Here is a 20,774-nt window from a genome sequence, read left to right as displayed (position 1 = left end):
AAATCGTGCTGGTTGTTCCCTTACTAAACACACTCTATAACTGTAAATATAAACTAACTTTGAAGAAAATTATCTCAATACTTGCAAATAGTTCAAATCTCAGTATTATTCATACAAAAACCAGCGAGAGCAAACATAAAAAGATGTGCAACAATGCCAAATTAGTGGACTCATCTGCAACAAGTCAAAAGGAAATATATCACAATGTAAACCAGACATTGCTACAGATGTATTTGGGTTAATATTTTAATATTACATAACACATTATTGACAGCAACTACAAGCAGATCTTATTGAAAAACGTAGCATATAAACAATTAGACAAAGCCAACTTTATAAAGCTAACTAAGTTGATGCATTTTCAAATATCCTTGACGCAAAACTCCAAAACTCCCAACCTGAAAGTGGCCAGTCAGAAGATCAAAAACCTCCAACTCTGCTTATCTGAAAAAGGATAAAAAATAGAATCCAACCTTTAAAAGGTAAACAATTGACACAGGAAAGAAAGCAAAAAGATTCATCAATATAAATAAGAGACAAATTAATCTTCTTACCAAACAGAACCTCCACTAATCATTACAAAATAGATATTTTTTTCTGTAAACACAAAAAGACCTTATAGTGCCCAGAATATCAATCAATATTATCTACAACTCAATTTATCCTTTGTAGTCCTCTAAAAGATTCAATTTAACCTCTGATATTTCCTGATATCCGCGTCACACAATTAACTCATCTATTACGGAAACATCAGAACTGACACAAGGAGCAAAAACTTTTACTCAGCAGCTTATCAAGCCCTGATATAGTTAAATAATCTTGAATTATTTAGGACTGTCTCCTCACACTTGCACTCTTGCTGTTGGAGTTAATCAACATGAAGCAGCACAGCAGAAATCTGATTTGAGCTGTTTGCTTGTCTGAAAAGTAAACATCAACCCAGATTGGTTGGGCTGAATGGGCTGTTTCCACGTTGTACCTCCTATATATGGCAAATGACTAAGAGGAAAAGCCTTTTACCCATCTTACCATACGGTGCTCTATATAGCTTTTCCCTGGCTGCCAGAGGAAAGCAATGAATTGTATTAACCACACCAGCTGCTAATTGAGTACTAGTATCGTCTGAAGTCAAAAGAAAATGGGTCCTCTGCTGATGAAAGTCCAAAGAACAGTGCAACAGAAATGCACTCAACAGATTCAAAGATTTTTTTAAATGGCTTTTTATGATTAATCATTTGGTGACATAGTGTCATGATATTGCTCAATTGAGTGGAAAAGTAATAATGTGCTAAATTTTCTTGCTCAGCCTAGTTTCTGTTTTCAAACACCAATAAGGATTCCAATGGGAATGAAGTTGCCTGCGAATAGAAAGAGATTGAAGTCGCAAAGGTTGGAGATTTTTGAAGGTTGAATGGACAAAGTTGCTTAAACATTGAACTGTGACACACCTAAGAAATTATGCAGCAAACCATGCAACAGCTGCAGTGGGCTGAACAACAGCAACAGGAAACTTGGGGTCCGGGTGGGAAGAGACTGAACATTTTCTGAACTTGTCTAATTGTGATTACAAAATAACCTTGACAAGCAACGTAACAGTTTTTACAGCGAACAAGTCTAAAAAGAGAAATCAAAATTGGGGAGGCGATGGCCTAGTGGTATTATCACTAGACTATTAATTCAGAAAATCGGCAAATGTTCTGGGGACCTGAGTTTGAAATGGTGGAATGTGAATTCAATAAAAATATCTGGAATTAAGAATCTACTGACAATCATAAAACCATTGTTGATTGTTCAGGAAAACCCATCTGGTTCACTAATGTCCTTTGGGAAAGGGAATCTGTTGTCCTTAATTGGCATGGCCTATAGGCAACTCCAGATCCACAACAATGTGGTTGATTCTCAACTGCCCTCAGATGAGTAATAAATGCGACACCCAAGTCCCACAATTGAATTTTTAAAAAGCACTGAGAAGGGAATTATACACACATTCACGTGGAGAGGATTGTTAGAAGGTGCACACCAGTCAAACTCCTTCCAAGCAGAGCTGCCAGAGGTATACGATTCCTAAATCTACCTTGCCCCTAAGCTACCAGTCTCATATTTAAAATGAACAACTGACCCATCATTGGATCATCATTTGCAGAAGAAAGCTCCAAAATTCTATCATCTTGTGTGTGTAGGAGTGTTCCCTAACTTCATTCCAGCAAGGCCTGGCTTCAATTCCCTGATCCTTTGCTCACCACCATTCCCTCAAGGGTAGTAAGGAATGTGCAACAAATGCTGGCCTTGCCAGTGACTATCCCATCTCATCTTTGTGTCACCAGCAAACCTGGCCATGTGCCTCTCTATCCCCTCAGCTGCGCATTAATAAATCAGTGAATAATTGAGGCACCAACATCACTAGACATATCCTGCCACTTTGGAGTACCTGTCTATTTTTCCCTACAAAATATTCCTGATATTCAGCCAATTTCCTGATCAGGCCAATAATCTGTCCTCACTGCCCAATAGTTTCAAATTTGCAGCAAACCTGCAGGTCAAATTTTAGCCCTGGGCTTATTCCAGCTTGATCCACTTGTAAGGAAGAGCAGAAAGTGACAGTCAGACAAAGTACGTGACTGATCTAGGCAAGAGGGAAGGCCAACTTGTCGAATCCCATTGTACATCAATCATGGCAATGAACACTCCACTGTCGCAGTCCACTATGAAATTCTATTCAGTACTCATCCAGGACAAGGTAGTCCAGAGAAGGCAAAATTTCAGCATGCAGAGAGCAGTGAGACTCATTCTATAACGGGGGGAAAAGACCATGTCCTACATTATTAGTGGGAATGTGTCAGAAACCCTGCTAACCAGGTGATTCTTGGGGTTCAGTCAAGAATAGCCGATCAGGGAAGCAATATTAAATTGCTCAGACAAGAAACAGAAAACGCTGGAAAATCTCAGGAGGTCTGACAGTATCTGTGGGGATAGAATACAGCCATCATTTCGAGTCTAGATGACCCTTCATCAGATGCTGTCAGGCCTGCTGAGACTTTCCAGCATTTTCTGTTTTGTTTCACATTCCAGCACCCACAGTATTTTGCTTTTATATTAAAGTGTAGGAATTTATTTGCAATGGATGGTAGCTCCATTTGCCATGGGCTCCCAAAATCAAAAGTTCATAGTAGTGGGACTACTTAAAAATGATTTTACCGATCATTAGACTGCTCATGTTCATACTTTATCCCTACCTACAGTCTGGCAATCAAACCTCAACAGCATGCATGATGTTTGTTTTATTAAGTTTCAAATTCCAAAACATGTAATTTTGGAGTTGGATTTGTTGGAGCAGTTTGACACCATATTTTGGTAAATTACACATTTGCCCATCAAAGCTTTGAAATTATGCTTTAATAACATGCTTTAAAATGTGTTTTAGTAAATGTTATTTCCCTAAATTACTTACCATAAAATATGTTAAATCTAATTTAAATACTTAACACAAATAAGTGTGAACCTTCAGATTTAAGAGAAAATGACTACATTTTTCTACAGGAAAAGGCTACTTATTTTGAGAAAGTGAACACAGTCAGCATAATATGGAGTTACAGGTGTTGGTTTTATCCTCATTGCAATATTTTTGATCATTGTGAGGATTTGTGAATAAGTGCTCCAGAAATCCTATTGCTTTTACACTCTGTCAATTTGTCCTTCTATTAAACTTGTAAAAATTACCAGGTATTTTTCTGGTTTGTTAGTTAATCAAGAATTTACCACTGTTAATGGCAAATGCAAATGCTTCAGCGAGAATATTGACATGGCAAAGAACTAAAGGGCACAGCATTGCATAATGCAGTATGATTGACTGTTGCTCAGATCTGTCAACGGGTACAGAAGGGCAAATCATTAATTTACTGTACTTTTTCCTCCCTAACTTCCTCCCCCTGCCTACTCTCATGAAGACACTGTTCACTTGATGGGTACAGTTTGATGTGCACAGGTGCATGTCTGGATATGGAGTGCTTGGTGGGGCAACTGGATTTTGGACAAGACACCACCACTGATCTCAATCCTGCCCTCACCTAGTATCTATGTATCCACTTGTAGTAGGGGTTACTGATCTGTTCTGGCTGATCTTTCCTTTCCCAAAGCCTGATGCGCTTAGGCTCACTGCAAACCTTTGAGGCGGCACAATGACAAGCATTGCTGCCTCACAGCGCCAAGGTCCTGGGTTCAATTCCCAGCTTGGGTCAAGGTCTGTGCGCAGTTTACACATTCTCCACATGTCTGCGTGAGTTTCCTCCAGGTGCTCTGGTTTCCTCCCACAGTAAGAAGTCTCACAACACCAGGTTTAAGTCCAACCAGTTTATTTGATAATAAACCCACAGGCTTTCAAAAGTACTGTTCCTTCGTCAGATGTGTGGAAGGTTAATCCCAAAGAACATAAGAAAATAAGAAATAGGAGCGGGGTAGACCATCTAGCCCTTCGAGCCTGCCCCGCCACTCAATAAGATCATGGCTGATCTGAAGTGGATCAGTTCCACTTTCCTGCTTTCTCCCCATAACCCTTAGTTCCCCTTTCAGAAACCTATCTACCCGTGACTTAAATATATTTAGCGAGGTAGCCTTCACCACTTCAACGGGCAGAGAATTCCAGAGATTCACCACCCTTTGCGTGAAGAAGTTCCTCCTCAACTCTAATCTAAACTGCATTCCCCCCGCCCCTTATCTTGAGGCTGTGTCCTCTAGTCCTGCTATCCTTTCTAAACGGGAAGAATCTCTCTACCTCTACCCTATCCATCCCCTTCAGTATCTTATATGTCTCTATAAGATCCCCCCCCTCATCCTTCTAAACTCCGAGTACAGACCTAGACTATTTAGTCTCTCTTCATAGGCCAACGCCCTCATCTCCAGTATCAGCCTAGTGAACCTCCTCTGCACTCCCTCCAAGGCCAATATATCCTTCCGCAAGTGCGGCGACCAAAACTGCACACAGTACTCCAGTTGCAGCCTCACCAGTGCCCTGTACAGTTGCAGCAAGACCTCCCTACTTTTATATTCTATCCCCCTCGCTATAAAGGCCAGCATCCCATTCGCCGCCTTGATCACCTGCTGCACCTGCAGACTGGGTTTTTGCAACTCGTGCACAAGGACCCCCAGGTCCCTCTGCACCGTAGCACACTGCTGCTGTTCGCCTTTTAAAATAGTAACCCCTCCTACTATTATTTCTGCCAAAGTGGACAACCTCACACTTGCTAACATTATATTCCATCTGCCAGGCCCTCGGCCACTCGCTCAGCCTATCCAGATGCCTCTGCAGACTTTCCACACCCTCCACACAATTTGCTTTTCCACTCATCTTCGTGTCATCTGCAAATTTCGTCACCCTACATTCAGCCCCCTCCTCCAGATCGTCTACGTAAATGGTAAACAGTTGAGGCCCCAGCACCGATCCCTGCGGCACTCCACTAGCCACCAACTGCCAACCAGAATAGCACCCATTGATACCAACTCTCTGCTTCCTATTAGACAACCAATCTTCTATCCACGCTAAAAGATGTGCGGGTTAGGTGGATTGGCCGTGCTGAATTGCCCCTCAGCGTCAGGGGGACTAGCTGGGGTAAATCGGGATTAAGGGACGGTGGGAGGAAACCGGGGCACCCGGAGGAAACCCACGCAGACACGGGGACAACGTGCAGTCTCCACACAGACACTGACCCAAGCCAGGAAGTGAACCTGGGTCCCTGGCACTGTGCGGCAGCACTGCTAACCACCGGGCCACCCACATGGCCTGGGTGGGATTGGTGTAGGTACAGACTGGATGGGCCGAATGCCCTGTGGAGACCCTGTTCATTGACGCCGCCGGGTTAGGGGCCTCAGTGGCCCTGCTGGGTTCAGGGGGTTCCCGCTGGAAGGCCCCGGGTCGGGACGGGGGCAGTGAGGGGAGAGGGAAACTACCGGTTACCGGGGCCCATCATCCCAGAGACCGTACCCCGGCCAGAGAGGCGGAGGCTTCCCGCTGCCTCCCGCCACCCACCAAACCGCTCACTCACCGGCTGCCTTTCCCCCCCCTCAGCGGCCGCGATCCCGAAGCGCGTCTCCCCGGCGCGCACGCCGCCCCGATGCTCTTCTCCCACGCGAGGCTCCAGGCGCGCCCCCAACCGGCCACGCGCGCACCCGCGAGCACACGCAAGGCCACGGCGTCACCGCCCGATTCTGACCAGTCAGCGAGCGGCGACCGCCTCCCTCTGTGAGGTCACAGACAAGGGCGGGTTAGCGTTCAAAGTGCTGTCACTCATGGCAACATACTCATCCCATAATATACACATCCCATATTGTACACAGGGCTGTATACCCATCCCATAATATGCACAGGGCTGTGTACCCATCCAATAATATACACAGGGTTGTGTGCTCAACCTATAATATGCACAGGGCTCTGTACCCATCCTATATTATACACAATGCTGTGTACCCATCCTATAATAAATGCCGGGCTGTGTACTCATCCCATAATATACACAGTATTATGTAGCATTCCATAATATACACAGGGCTGTGCACCTATCCCATAATATGCACAGGGCCATGTACCCATCCCATATTATACACAATTCTATGTACCCTTCCTATAATATACGCAGGACTGTGTACTCATCCCATAATGTACACAGTATTATGCAGCATTCCATAATATGCACAGGGTTGTGTACCCATCCCATATTATACACAGTGCTGTCTATCCATCCAATAAAATACACGGGGTTGTGTAATCATCCCATAATATGCACAAGACTGTGTACCCATCCCATAATATGCACAAGACTGTGTACCCATCCCATAATATGCACAGGGCCATGCACACATCCCATAATGTACACAGGGTTGAGAACCATCCCATAGGTTGCACAGGACTGTGTACCTATCTCATAATATACACAGGGCTGTGCACCCATCCCATATTATACACAGGATTATGTGCTCATCCCATAATATGCACAGGGCTGTGTACTCATCAAATAACATACACAGAGTTGTGTGCTCATCCCATAATATGCACAGGATTATGTGCTCATCCCATAATATGCACAGGGCTGTGTACCCAACCAATAATATACACAATTCTGTGTACCCATCCTGTAATATACGCAGGGCTGTGTACTCATTCCCATAATGAACACAGTATTATGTAGCATTCCACAATATGCACAGGGTTGTGTACCCATCCCATATTATACACAGTGCTGTGTACCCATTCTATAATATAAACAGGGTTGTGTACTTATCCCATAATAGGCACAAGGCTGTGTACCCATCCCATAATATGCACAGGGACATGCACACATCCCATAATGTACACAGGGTTGTGGACCATCCCATAGTTTGTACAGGGCTGTGTACCCATCCCATAACATACACAGGGCTGTGTACCCATTTTATAATATACCCAGGGCTGTGTACCCATCCCATATTATACACAGGATTGTGTGCTCATTCCATAATATGCACAGGGCTATGTACCCATCCCATATTATTCACCGTGCTGTGTATCCATCCTATAACATACATGGGGTTGTGTACTCATCCCATAATGTGCACAAGACTGTGTGCCCATCCCATAATGTGCACAGGGATGTGTACTCATCCCATAATGTACACAGGTTTGTGAACCATCCCATAATTTATACAGGGCTGTGTACCCATCCCATATTATACACAGTGCTGTGTACCCACCTATAATATACACAGGGTTGTATACTCATCCCATAATGTACACAGGGTTGTATACCATCCCATAATATCCACAGGGCTGTGTACCCATCACATAACATACATAGAGCTGTGAACCCATCCCATAATATACATAAGGCTGTGTATTCATCCCATAACATTCACAAGTCAACAATCTTCACTGCCTACAGTGCTTTAATGGCAAAGGGCACAAAATCTGATCCATTTTATACTCTCAGACCTTGAACGATATGCCGTTTACAGCACAGGAACAGGACTAGCTAGTCCATGCCAGTGTTTATTCTTCACACACCACCTCCTCACCCCACTTCACCTGATGCCAGCAGCAGAGCCTTTTATTCCCTTCTTCCTGGTATTTATCTAGCTTCAAATGTATCTAAGCTATTTGCTTCAACTACTCTCCATGTTAGTGAGATCCGCATTCTAACCATTATCTAGGTAAAGAAATTTCTCCTGAACTTATAGCTGATAAAATAGGGCAGAAACCAAAAATTTGTGTGTTAGAAACTCAATAGGCCCTCAATGCAGACAGGTTATCAAGGAAACAATAGTAACTTGGAACAAAGATGATGCAAGGAGGAGAGGCAATGATTGGTCTGTGATTAACCATTATAAATTGCCACAGAGTAACACCATAGATTAAATTATATCTTGTGATGTGAACATTATGATGTGAAGCTATCAGAAAGAGGTTGGGAGAGAAAGATGCACAATAGAATTCAAATCATAAAAAGCTGGAAAATCTCAGCAGGTCTGACCGTATCAGTGGAGACAGAATAGTGCCAATGTTTCGAGTCTGGGTGACCCTTCATCAGAGCTAAGAGCAACTGTCATCCAGACTCAAAATGTTGGCTCTGTTCTCTCTCCACAGGTGCTGTCAGACCTGCTGAGATTTTCCAGCATTTTGTATTTTTGTTTCAGATTCCAGCATCCGTAATATTTTGCTATTATCTTAGAATTGAAATCATGACTGGACTGCCAATGCCTCAGCAATGACATTTCTCACTTTATAGAACATAGAACATTATAGCACAGTACAGGCCCTTCAATGTTGTGCCGAGCTACGCCCAATCCCAAGATCAAGCTACCCCCTCCCTATCATTCTGGTTTGCTCCACGTGCCTATTCAACAACTGCTTGAAGTTTCCTAAAGTGTCCAATTTCACTATCACAGCAGGCAGTCTATTCCACTCTCCAACCACTCTCTGAGTAAAGAATCTACCTCGGACATCCCTCCTATATCTCCCACCATGAACCTTATAGTTATGCCCCCTAGTAACAGCTACATCCAGCCAAGGAAATAGTCTCTTCACGTCCACTCTATCAATCCCTCTCATCATCTTATAAACCTCTATTAAGTCACCTCTCATCCTCCTCCGCTCCGAAGAGAAAAGCCCCAGCTCCCTCAATGTTTCCTCATAAGACTAAAGAAGAATGTGCTCTATGATGTGGAAAGCCCCAAACCAGGCAGCATCCTGATAAATCTCCTCTGCACCCTCTCCAATGCTTCCACATCCTTCTTGTAGTGAGGTGACCAGAACTAAACACAATATTCCAAATTTGATGAACACGGATATCATGGTGAAGAATAGAGAGAGAGATAAGGATTCCACAACATTACTTAAAAAATAAACAACACAGGCAGCATTATGGCAGCATGGCAGAGTCTTAATTTATGATCCCATGGGAGTAAGTTCCAGTTTTGTAACTGCAAACCTCCATACGATATGGTTTCAACCTAAGCCATTCAACTGTGAAAAGACAAGACCTCCTAAGTCACCCTGGTTGCACCTCGTTGTTGAGCAGCCAGTTTCAAACGATCACGTTGAGCCGACGCACAACTGCTGACAACAAATTATTGATTGAAGCTAGAATGTCACGAGGAACCACCACGTAATTTCCCTGGAGGAACTGAACATTAGATGGGGAACTCCTGCCACGTTGCTCTCATACACCTCGCCGTGTCCTGTAAAACAGCTACACTGGTCGAGTAAGCCACCCACCCAGTCTCTCCAATGCTCACCATTGCAAATATTAACTTAATGAGGGGGAATCAATGATAGCTCCAAAAAGTGGTTGGATCTTAATATGAAAAGGCAAAAACAGAGCAGGGGAGTGGGACAAATTGATGGTTCTTTATGAGAACCAGGACAGACACAATGAGCCAAATGGTTTCCTTTTGTGTTGTATGATTCTATGATTATAAGCAGAATTTTGTTATTAGTAATAACATCAATCTTAAACACTTAATATATAGTAAATATAAAATATATATTTGTGAATTGCACAACTCTGCTTCAATACAAATGATGCATTTCAATGTTGATCTAAGTGCATATTGGGAAATAACAAAGAGCATTTTATTAAACGCTTTCCACATCATAGAGCACATTCTTCTTTAGTTAAAATGGGCAACTTTAGACACTGACAATAGGAATGCTAACCCTGCGACTTAGTTATGCATTGTTCTGATCACATGAAACATACTGTTGTGACACCTGTACAATTACCTTATAAAAGCAGGGTCTCCTGTATTTCAGTAGCGTTGCTGTACTTCTGTGCCAGGAGCTGCTGTGTGGGAGGTTTAACAAGCAGAGGTCACCTCTGAGCAAAGAAAAGGAACTGAGGGCAGCACCGTGATTCACAAAGGCCAGTAGAATTTTGATTCCACCACTAAGTAATGATAACTCACTGAAATTGCACTCATCACGAATAATAATAATAGTAACACTCAGATTTCCCTCATAACTATGAGTTAGAGTCTAACTGTTAGACAATAATTCATTGAGACCCATATGCAGCTGGTAATGATGTAATGCCTCAATATCCTACCATATTACAGTACATATTCTGGCATATTACAGTTCATTCAAGCACCAGAACTTTACCACCCCACCCACCACGGGAATTGGAGTGGCGGAGGGGCAGACAATGAGAAGGCCCGTTGACCTCAGGTGAGATTTTATGATTTTGGGACAAGGGTAGCTGTAAAATCCCACCCAGGAAGTCTGAGTTGCTGTGGCAAAATGCACTTTTACACGTATGTTTAAACACAAACTAGGGATAGCGATGGGAGAAACTTGAGCTTTCTTTCCATTACTTTTTCAACCAGGTCTCCGCTCTTACTGCTGTTAGCATTCATTGGATACATTTACAAATTGATAATTAAACTGTTTGATGATGTCATGAACACAGATTCCTTGGCTATCAAGTTCTGGGGTGGGACTTGAACCTGGAGCTAATGACTCGTAGGAAGTAATACGACCCACTGCTCCATAAGTCTTCCTCATCCTACCTGTAATTAGTAGTAATCCTACAACCTTTTGCTATTCACCCTTAAACCAGAACCAAAATCCCCTGACACTGCACAAGTTCCCCAACTGATGCCATGTTTAACAGATCTGATTTTACTCTCTGTCTCTCCTTGGACTCTGGTTTGATTTTTGGTTGTGTGTATGGAAGATAACAGTTTTGAACTGCGATCCTTAGTCAGAGCTGATCTCTGTTTGCATCTCATACACGTCAAAATGGGTCAGTGCAGACTGACCTGAACCAACCTGTGAGCGTGTACGAAAGGCCAATGAGCTCAGTCAGTATCTGGAGCCCTTGTCATGGGGGTCATTGTCCTAAAGACAGCTCAGCACCAACATTTCAAAACCATTCCCTGAGCTCCGACTCAATAAGAAGTCTCACAACACCAGGTTAAATCCAACAAGTTTATTACTGTGTTTACCCCAGTCCAACGCCGGCATCTCCACACTCCGACTCAATAATAGAGGGATTTCATGGCATCCTAGAAATGAGAGCTCAGGAGGAGGTCAGTTGGCCCTGGTGCTGGTTCTCTCCACATTCATCCCCCCTAATCTTTTTTATATTCCTATTTATCAGATATTCATTCCAATCCCTTCTGAATGATGTTCTAGTCCTCACCCACCTCCATAGCCAGTTGTGGCATAATCTACTAGCCCATGGTTTACAAACCCATCCTCTTGTTTCTTTCAGTCAAAATCCTAGCTTATTCTCTTTTGTTTCCCACTCACCCATCAAAGGAAATAATCTTCCATTCTTTATACCATTGTAAAGTCCACAGTTACCTTTATTTGCCACTCCTCTCTCATTGCATTTCTTTTAATAATTTGTAAGACATGGGAGTTGCTGGCTTGTCAGCATTTATTGCCCATCTTTGATTGATTTTCAACTGCTCCTTTAAGGGCAGTTGAAAATCAATTATATTGTTGTGGTTCTGGAATCACATGTAGGCCAGAGCAGGTAAGGACAGCATATTTCTTTCCCTAAGGGACCAGACAGCTTTTTCTGACAATCGGTAATGGTTTCATGGCCATCAGTAGATTCTTAATTCCACTTTTATTGGATTCAAATTCCACCATCTGCCGTGTCAGGATTCGAACCCTGGTCCCCAGAGTATTAGTTGAGTTTCTGGATTAATAGTCTGGTGATAATACCACTGGGTCATCACCTCCCTTCAAATTTGCCTAATCATTGCCACTGCTGTTCCCACCTCTGAGTGAAATGATGGGACTCCTCCCTCATATTCTCCAATCTCCCTGTCCTTCTGAGTCCCTATTTTCCAATCTTCCTTTCTCTTCAAGACCCCCTTCCCAGTCTCTTTCTCTCCTTCAGTCACTATACCTCAGCCTCCCCCCTTTTTTCCAACCCCCATTCCCTACTCTTCATCTCTGATCTTTTTCAGAATGATGTGGGTATGCCGGCGTTGGACTGGCGTAAACACAGTAAAAAGTCTGACAACACCAGGTTTTAGTCCAACCTATTTATTTGATAATATACTCACTAGCTTTTGGGGTTACCCCCTTCGTCAGGTGAATGGAGAACTCTCCATTCACCTGACGAAGGGGGTAACCCCGAAAGCTAGTGAGTATATTATCAAATAAATAGGTTGGACTAAAACCTGGTGTTGTCAGACTTTTTACTTTTTCAGAATACCACTTTTCAATGCTCCCCACCACCCACATACACACTTTCCACCCCCTTATCCCCATTTTGTGTCTCATTCCAGCTTCACATTCTCCTTTCTTAAATTCTCAGTCTTCTTCCTGGACTCCTGAGCTCCCCCCACCCCCCATAGCCATTTCTGATTAATCCAGACACACTAGCCAGTGTAATAGCACCTGGGAAGATCCAGGCCCCACAACAGACTTTCCTGATTGTATCAGAATAGTAAGAAGTCTCACAACACCAGGTTAAAATCCAACAGGTTTATTTGGTAGCACAAGCCACAAGCTTTCGGAGCACTGTCCCTTCATCAGGTGAGTGGAAGATCTGTTCACAAACAGGGCATATATAGATACAAACTCAATTTACAAGATAATGTACACCAGGATAGTCAGTGACTCAAACTGGTGAGATCTTTTTTGATGAAATAAAATCAAAGAATCATAGAATTCTACAGTACAGAAGGAGGCCATTTGGCTTGCACTGACAATAACCCCTCCCAGGTCCCATCCCTGTAACCCCACATATTTACCCTCCTAATCCCCCTGACAATAGGAGGTACTTTACCACGGCCAATCAACCTGATAATTATGACAAAATGCATTTCACATAAACTTTACCCGATTTTCGTTTAACCCTAATGTTTGGAGCCTCAGTCCCTGATGTTGAACTTTACTAGTTGAGAGTTAATTTGCTTTCAGAAAAATCAAACTGGATCAACACAATTGAATAGAGAAACCCATCTGCTACATTCAGAATTACTTTGAAATGCCAGTATTTCATCATTATAAATATTAGTTGTAATTTGCGCAATGTTAAAGGTAAGAAATGTACGCCAAACTGGTTTATTATGCAATACACATTCAACAAAGTCAATGCTTCTGTTGGAGGTTTGAAAACTTATTACCATTAGATAATTTGAATTGATATCTTTTAGTTCAAAAACTGAAACAACTTTCTTTTATAATGGAGTCATTCAAAGGTAATCTTTCAGTAGTATATCCAATATGAAAGAACTTGCATTTATAAAGCACTTATCATCACAACAGGCCATCAAAAAAACCCTTAAAATCCAGTGAAGTAGTCCCTATTGTAATTTAAGAAACGCAACAATCAATTTCTGCACAGCAAGCTCCCAAAAACAGCAACGTAAAAATGACTAGATAATCAGTTATACTAATGTTGATTGAGGGAGGAATAAAAATTGACCATGACCATGACTCTCCTATTCTTCTCAAGTACTGCCATGGGATATTTTATATCCACTTGAGAGGACAGGTGTGGCCTCAGTTTAGCTTCTCACCTTCCAGACATCACCTAAGACAGTGCAACAATCATGTGTCAGTCTGGAATATATCCTTTAGAGGGAGGCAATGGCCTAGTGATATTATCACTAGGCTAGTAATCCAGAAACTCAGCTAATGTTCTGGGGACCCAGGTTCGAATCCCGCCATGGCAGATGGTGGAATTGGAATTCAATTTTAAAATACCTGGAATTATGTTTGTCAGAAAACCCAACCATTCATGAATACCCTTCAGGGAAGGAAATCTGCTGTCCTTACCTGATCTGGCCTATATGTGCCTCCACAGCCACAGCAATGTGGTTGACTCTCAACTGCCCTTGGGCAGCTAGAAATGAGCAATAAATGTTAGCCAGCCAGTGACGCCTACGTCCCATGAATGGGAAAAAAAAATTCTGAAATGGGATTTGAAACTATGACCTTCAGGCTGAGATAAGAATGCTGCTAACAACTGAGCCACAGCTGACATACTGCAATGGGGAAGTAAAGGACTGTCATTTGCACATTAAACCTGCACCCATGCGTGGAAAATAAGTAAATGGTGAAGTGCAGCAAAACAGGCCAAACCGGCATTTGTGTCTTTTCATACATCAGAAAAACGACACATGACAACGCAGAATCACTGAGCAGAAACTGATAGCCAAGTGAGGACGCCTCAACCAGGATCTTGGGTTCATGTCACACTATCTGTAACCCCCACGACTTACAAAATCTCATTAACTGTCCTGGATGGAGACAATTCCCACTTCTTTAACCAATGCTTTCCATTCACATTTTCTGCATCTGTAAAGACTTGATTACCTGCTAAAACTCGCATTCCAACCATTATCATAATTGCGTCTGTGTCTATATATGCCCTGTTTGTGAACTGAACTCTTCACTCACCTGATGAAGGGGCAATGCTCTGAAAGTTTGTGCTACCAAATAAACCTGTTGGACTTTAACCTGGTGTTGTGAGACTATTTACTGTATTAGGAAAATGAACAAAGTTGGTGAATGTAGTGGGCCAAAATGGGAAGCTAAATTCAAAGGGAATGTGGATTACAGCACTGGGATCCCATACTCATGCTTCCCTTCATGACAGGAGTGAAGATATAAATTTATTATCTTCAGTAAATGTCTTTACTAGCGGCATGGTAGCACAGTGGTTAGCACTGCTTCACAGCTCCAGGGACCTGGGTTTGATTCCCAGCTCGGGTCACTGTCTGTGTGGCGTTTGCACATTCTCCTCGTGTCTTTGTGGGTTTCCTCCAGGTGCTCCGGTTTCCTCCCACAGTCCAAAGATGTGTGGGTTAGGTTGATTGGCCATGCTAAAATTGCCCCTTAGTGTGTTGAGGTGCTGAGGTTAGAGGGATTGGTGGATAAAATATGTCGGGATAGGAGGGTAGGGTCTGGGTGGGATTGCGGTCGATGCAAACTTGATGGGCCAAAGGGCCACTTTCTGCACTGTAGAGTTCTATGGTTCTAAATCAGTTTGGGTTTCACACATAATCTAAAATAAAGTGATAGTGTCAGTGTTTTCATTGCTATGAGCAAAGGCAAATATTTTCAAAATCAGATGTCTATACTCCATCGAAAATGAACTGTATTCACGATCTTATTTACAATGCAGTTGTGTGTCCTCTCCCCTCTCTCTCTTTCTCTTTTGTGATCTGATCAACAATCAAGTACAAGAATTTTGAGTTAAGAAAGATGCAGTGATGGAGCTCTGCAGTTAGGGAGAGCCACATTTTGACTGTCTCTTTATACATTTCATTAATCTGTGTGTATTGCAAGCTACTTCTCACCTTAGCTTTTACCTTTCTTTCCCTAACCTCTAGCATACTCATCTAATTCTTTGTTTACCCTATTATGCTGTCCAACATATGATGTTCTCTTTCCTCTTTAAAAACAACTATCTCATGAATTTATTTCATCCGTGCTTGTTCTGTAGTGTATGTCCAGGTATTGTCCTCACAACCACAGAATCCCTACAGTGCAGAAAGAGGCCATCTGGCCCATTGAGTCTGCAGCCATTCTCCAAAAGAGCATCCCACACAGGCCTTCCCCTGTGCCCTATCCCTGTAACCCCACACATTTTACCAGGACTAACCGACCCAATCTGCACATCTTTGGACACTAAGCGATAATTTACCATGGCTAATCCACCTAACCTTAACCTCTTTGGAGACCAAGGGGCAATTTACCATGGCTAATCCACCCAACCTTAACTACTTTGGATACCAAGGGGCAATTTACCATGGCTAATCCACCCAACCTTAACTACTTTGGATACCAAGGGGCAATTTACCATGGCTAATCCACCTAACCTGCACATCTGCACAATGTCAACAAAGGAGATTGTCATCGACTTCAGGAAGCGTAAAGGAAAACATGCCCCTTTCTACATCAATGGACACAAAGTAGAAAGGGTCAACAGCTTCAAAGTTTAGGTGTACAGATCACCAACAACCTGTCCTGGTCCCCCCAAGCCAACGTTAGTGTTAAGAAAGCCACCAATGCCTCTACTTTCTAGAAGATTAAGGAAATTTGGCATGCCAGCTATGACTCTCACCAACTTTTACAGATGCACCATAGAAAGCACTCTTTCTGGATGTATCACAGCTTGGTATGGCTCCTGCTCTGCTCAAGATCATGAGGAACTACAAAAGATTGTGAATGTAGCCCAATCCATCACGCAAACCAGCCTCCCAGCTATTGACTCTGTCCACACTTCCCACTGCCTCAGCAAAGCAGCCAGCCCATAATTAAGGACCCCACGCATCCCGGGCATTCCCTCTTCCACCTTCTTCCATCAGGAAAAAGATGCAAAAGTCTGAGTTCACCAACCGACTCAAGAACAACTTCTTCCCTGCTGCTGTCAGACTTTTGAATGGACCTACCTCGCACTAAGTTGAGCTTTCTCTACACCCTAGCTATGACTGTAACATTACATTCTGCACTGTCTTGCTTTCTTCTCTATGAACGGTACGCTTTGTCTATATCGCCCACAAGAAACAATACTTTTCACTGTATGTTAATATATGTGACAACAATAAATCAAATCAAATCAAATCAAGACTTGGAGCCAAGGAAGTTACTGTCAGAATTATCCTTCAGGGGGCAGGTACCAAGTGATTGCTGATGTTACTTCCCGGCTCCCATCGATTGGATCAGTTGTTGCCAGTTGTCAGAATGGAAACAAGAACAATCATCAAATAAATGAACCAGAAAGGACAGGGCAAGGCTGCCTGGGTTCAGGAAGTCTGCCCCATCTAGGCATGAAGGACAGTTTTAGCCCTTTCCCTGACAACCCTTCCTCAGATTAGGCTACCTTCTGGGGAAAGATAAATATAAAACATAGGGAAAAAAAGAAAATTAGGTCAATTTAGGAAAATATTCTCTGATTCAAAAGTGAAGCAAAATCCAGAGAACACAGCATTCGGTACAATTAATTGAAGTTATTCCTCACCCATCTTCAATAACTTGAGATCTCCTGATCTTAGAAACTGGCTTTTGATGCAGTGAACACATACTTACATCGTTGATGTTACATACTTACATTAGCTTGTATTTTTTAATGTTAGTCTCTTCCCCCAATATTTAAATGCTGAATTCAAACGTGGGAGGGATGCATCGTTGTTTTGAGATAACACTTACTGGCACTTCAACAGTCGCAAGCTTGGAGGAGAGAAAATCGAAACTTACTTCTGTCCCACATTTGCTGTGTTGATTGGGGAGAAGGAAGCTGGGCTCCAAGGGAATTTATTGAGTCATGGGAACCACATCAAGTCTTGTGACAAAAAGAGATGCAGCTGATTACAAGGCTACAAAGTGATTTCTATGAAACATATAACTGGTGATGCAACGGCTAACCCCGTTACATGGAACGTGTACTCTCACTCGTTCCATGTAAACCCTGCTATTTTCAGTTAGAAAACATGACATATTTCTGCATGTTCTACTCTTCAAAAACTCCCACATCTTTCTCTTTCTTCATTGAATGTCTGTTCAGGCTGCAAATAGGTAATTCACCTCCATCTTTTTTAAAATTTTTGTTGGCAACTCTTTCTCGTTTAATTCTGTTTTCTTCGAGGGTAGGACATTGACGAGCCCTATACTGATGCACCACTTTGATTCAAGTTTGTTTGTGTTTTGAGCAATGGTGGACAGTAGCCATTAAAATAGCAACTATATTTCCAATCAAAAAGCAAAGAAAGGGCTGAAAAACTTAACTGAAAAGAAAACACTCGATGTACATGTTGGGTGTTTAAGCATCTGTAGAGAGAAAAATCAGATGAAAGACCTTTCTTCAACCTTTTCTATTTTCATGTCACTTTTTTTTGACTCGTTATGTCCAGGAAGAAATAAAGTTTAAACCTTATTTATTAGTGTCACAAGTAAAGTCCCCAAGTCCTCTCACTCCGGCACCTGTTCGGATACACTAAGGGAGAATTTAGCAGGGCCAATGCACTTAACCACCACATCTTTTGGATTGTGGGAGGAACCTGGAGGAAACCCAGCAAACACTGGGAGAACGTGTGGATGCCACACAGATAGTGACCCAAACCCAGGAGTCAAACCGAGGTCCCTGGTGCTGTGAGGCAGAAATGCTAACCACTGTGCCCATAACACAGGGTTTTATTAAGAATATTTCTCACCAAATAAAGAGCAATATAGCTAAAATATGTAATTAGAATATGTTAACGGGCAACTACAATCCTTTGACGTATAGGTTTTAATATAAGATATTAAGAAAATATTAAGATCTCTAAGTTCATATTCCACACTTTTTCAATACCTTTTAACTAAGACTCAAACAAATGTAGAAATAAGTAACAATTTTTGTGCATCATTCTATCACTTATAGGTAACTGGACCCGGAATTAACCAATAATATTAGGCATGAAATCCCATGCAACAGAAAATAAGCATCTGTTGGTGAGGCAGGGTATGGGATAAATGGGTCTATTTTGGGTTGGCAAGATGTGATGAGTGGAGTGCCACTGGTATCAGTGCTGGGGCCTTAACAATTTCCAGTTTATATCAATGAGCTGGATGAAGGGACCAAATGTATGGTTGCTAAATTTACTGATTACACAAAGGTACATAATAAGAAGAAGGGCCCAAATCTCCCATCCCGACCTGCCCATTTTTTGCTGCGTCAGGTTGGGAGATGTACATGTCGGCCATTTTGCGGGATTCGCCCATGCGTTCCCGATGCATGCGTGTCTTCCACAGCCAGAGAGCAGGCGTAGTCAGGATTGCGCTGGAAACCAGCGGGAAGACAAGGTAAGTGATTTAAATCTGTTTTTAATCTTATTTAAATATCATTATCAGGCCCAGGACTGAATTCTCCAGGCCCGTTAGTATCTCCCTCTTCGCCAGGAGTATTTCACTCCGGCGGGGTTTAGAGTAGCTCCTCACTTGTGGGGAACTAGTGGGAGACCCCGCCGGAATGAAGGGGGGCAATCTGGGCCCCCTCAGGAGGTTGGGTGGTGTGGGGTAGTGCCCCCTGGGCAACGGCATCCCGGCAGTGACAGCCTGGTTCCCCTGGCACTGCCCGGGGGTAAAGTGCCCGTGGGGCATCTTGGCATTGCTCATCGGGCATCGAGTAGAGCCAAGGGGCAGGGTCAAGGGGGCACAGCCACAGGGCGGGACCAAGAGGGCAGCTTCTATTGTGGGTGGGACCTTGGGGGCAATCAGTAGGGGTGGGGGATCCCGTTGCTATTCTGCAGATAGGATAGGTCGGGGCTGGTAGGAAGCTAGCAATCGGGGCCGGCTGGGTGTGCCAGGGTGGTCTGCCTCCCGGGGAGGATCTGCCTCCTGCGGGGGAATGCAGGAAAATGTAAATTTGTCCACTTCAACAAGAAGAATAGAAAAGCAACATGTTGCTTAAATGGAGAGAGATAGCAGAACTCTTGAGGTACAGAGGGATCTGGGTGTCCTAGCACACGAGTCAAGAAAAGTTAGTAGCAGATGAGGCGATTAGGAAGGCAAATGGAATGTTGCTTATTGCAAGGGGAATGGAGTATTAAAACAGGGATGTTTATTGCAGCTGTACAGGGCATTGGTAACAAAAGAGCTAGAGTACTGTGTACAGTTTTGGTCTCCTTAATTAAGAAGGGATGTAAATGCATTCGAAAAAGTTCAAAGAAAGTTCATTTGATTGGGACCTGGGATGGGGGAGTTACCTGATCGATGTAATGGGGCCAAATTAGACTAATGAAAATATATATAATCGTGAGCTTAAAACACAAACATAATCCTGAATGGAGAGAATGATCTTAGACTAAAGGTGTTGATAAGAGACTGTCAGTGTAAAAGGCATTTTGATTAAATAGCAAGTATTTCTCATTTAAACATGTACTTTGGATTTCGAAAATGGACGCAGCTTATTCCTTAGAATATATTTTGTGAAACTTCAGCAAGGTCTGATGGGGTGAAACACTTAGAAGGGAACCACATTTTGTAAAACAGCAGACCTTTTTTTTGTTTTTATTCCAGTTCAATCAAATCAAGTCCAATTCAGAGTGTCAACAAGTTGAGACATTCCCAATCCAAGCTGACAAGACGGGGCTCTCACCTCCTGTCTAGGGCTTGATCTACATGATCCAAGCTGATTGGAGTAAGTATAGCTCCTCCTCCAAGGGTTGATCTTAGCCAAAAGGCCGAGATTCCACTTTTAAAAATTGCTTCAAATGAAGCTTAAATGTAACCTAACGACTTCAACCAAGTACAGCATGTTGGTACTACACTTGATCTTAGCCGAAAGGCCAAGAAGCAATAA

General features: G+C 42.8%; 1 protein-coding gene and 1 pseudogene across 6 annotated transcripts in view; both read right to left on the bottom strand.

The window, feature by feature from the left end:
- Nucleotides 1–20,774, bottom strand: part of lipf (lipase, gastric) — a 70,532-nt gene that overhangs the window by 30,046 nt on the left and 19,712 nt on the right. For 2 of the 6 annotated variants that reach the window (XM_080205491.1, XM_080205494.1), the window contains one exon: nucleotides 399–444. The exons of 1 other annotated variant lie outside the window; for it this stretch is intronic. The gene's annotated coding sequence lies outside the window, so the exon portion shown is untranslated. Of the gene's footprint in view, nucleotides 1–398; nucleotides 445–554; nucleotides 861–6,035; nucleotides 6,113–20,774 lie in introns of those variants that run through there. 3 more of the 6 variants (XM_080205492.1, XM_080205493.1, XM_080205496.1) reach the window with 3 other exon arrangements.
- Nucleotides 20,592–20,772, bottom strand: LOC145354607 (U2 spliceosomal RNA; annotated as a pseudogene).

This window comes from Carcharhinus amblyrhynchos, chromosome 17 (genome assembly GCF_965287045.1).
Source record: "Carcharhinus amblyrhynchos chromosome 17, sCarAmb.v2.hapA, whole genome shotgun sequence".
Taxonomy (NCBI): Eukaryota; Metazoa; Chordata; class Chondrichthyes; order Carcharhiniformes; family Carcharhinidae; genus Carcharhinus; species Carcharhinus amblyrhynchos.
This window is presented reverse-complemented; position numbering and strand designations above follow the sequence as displayed.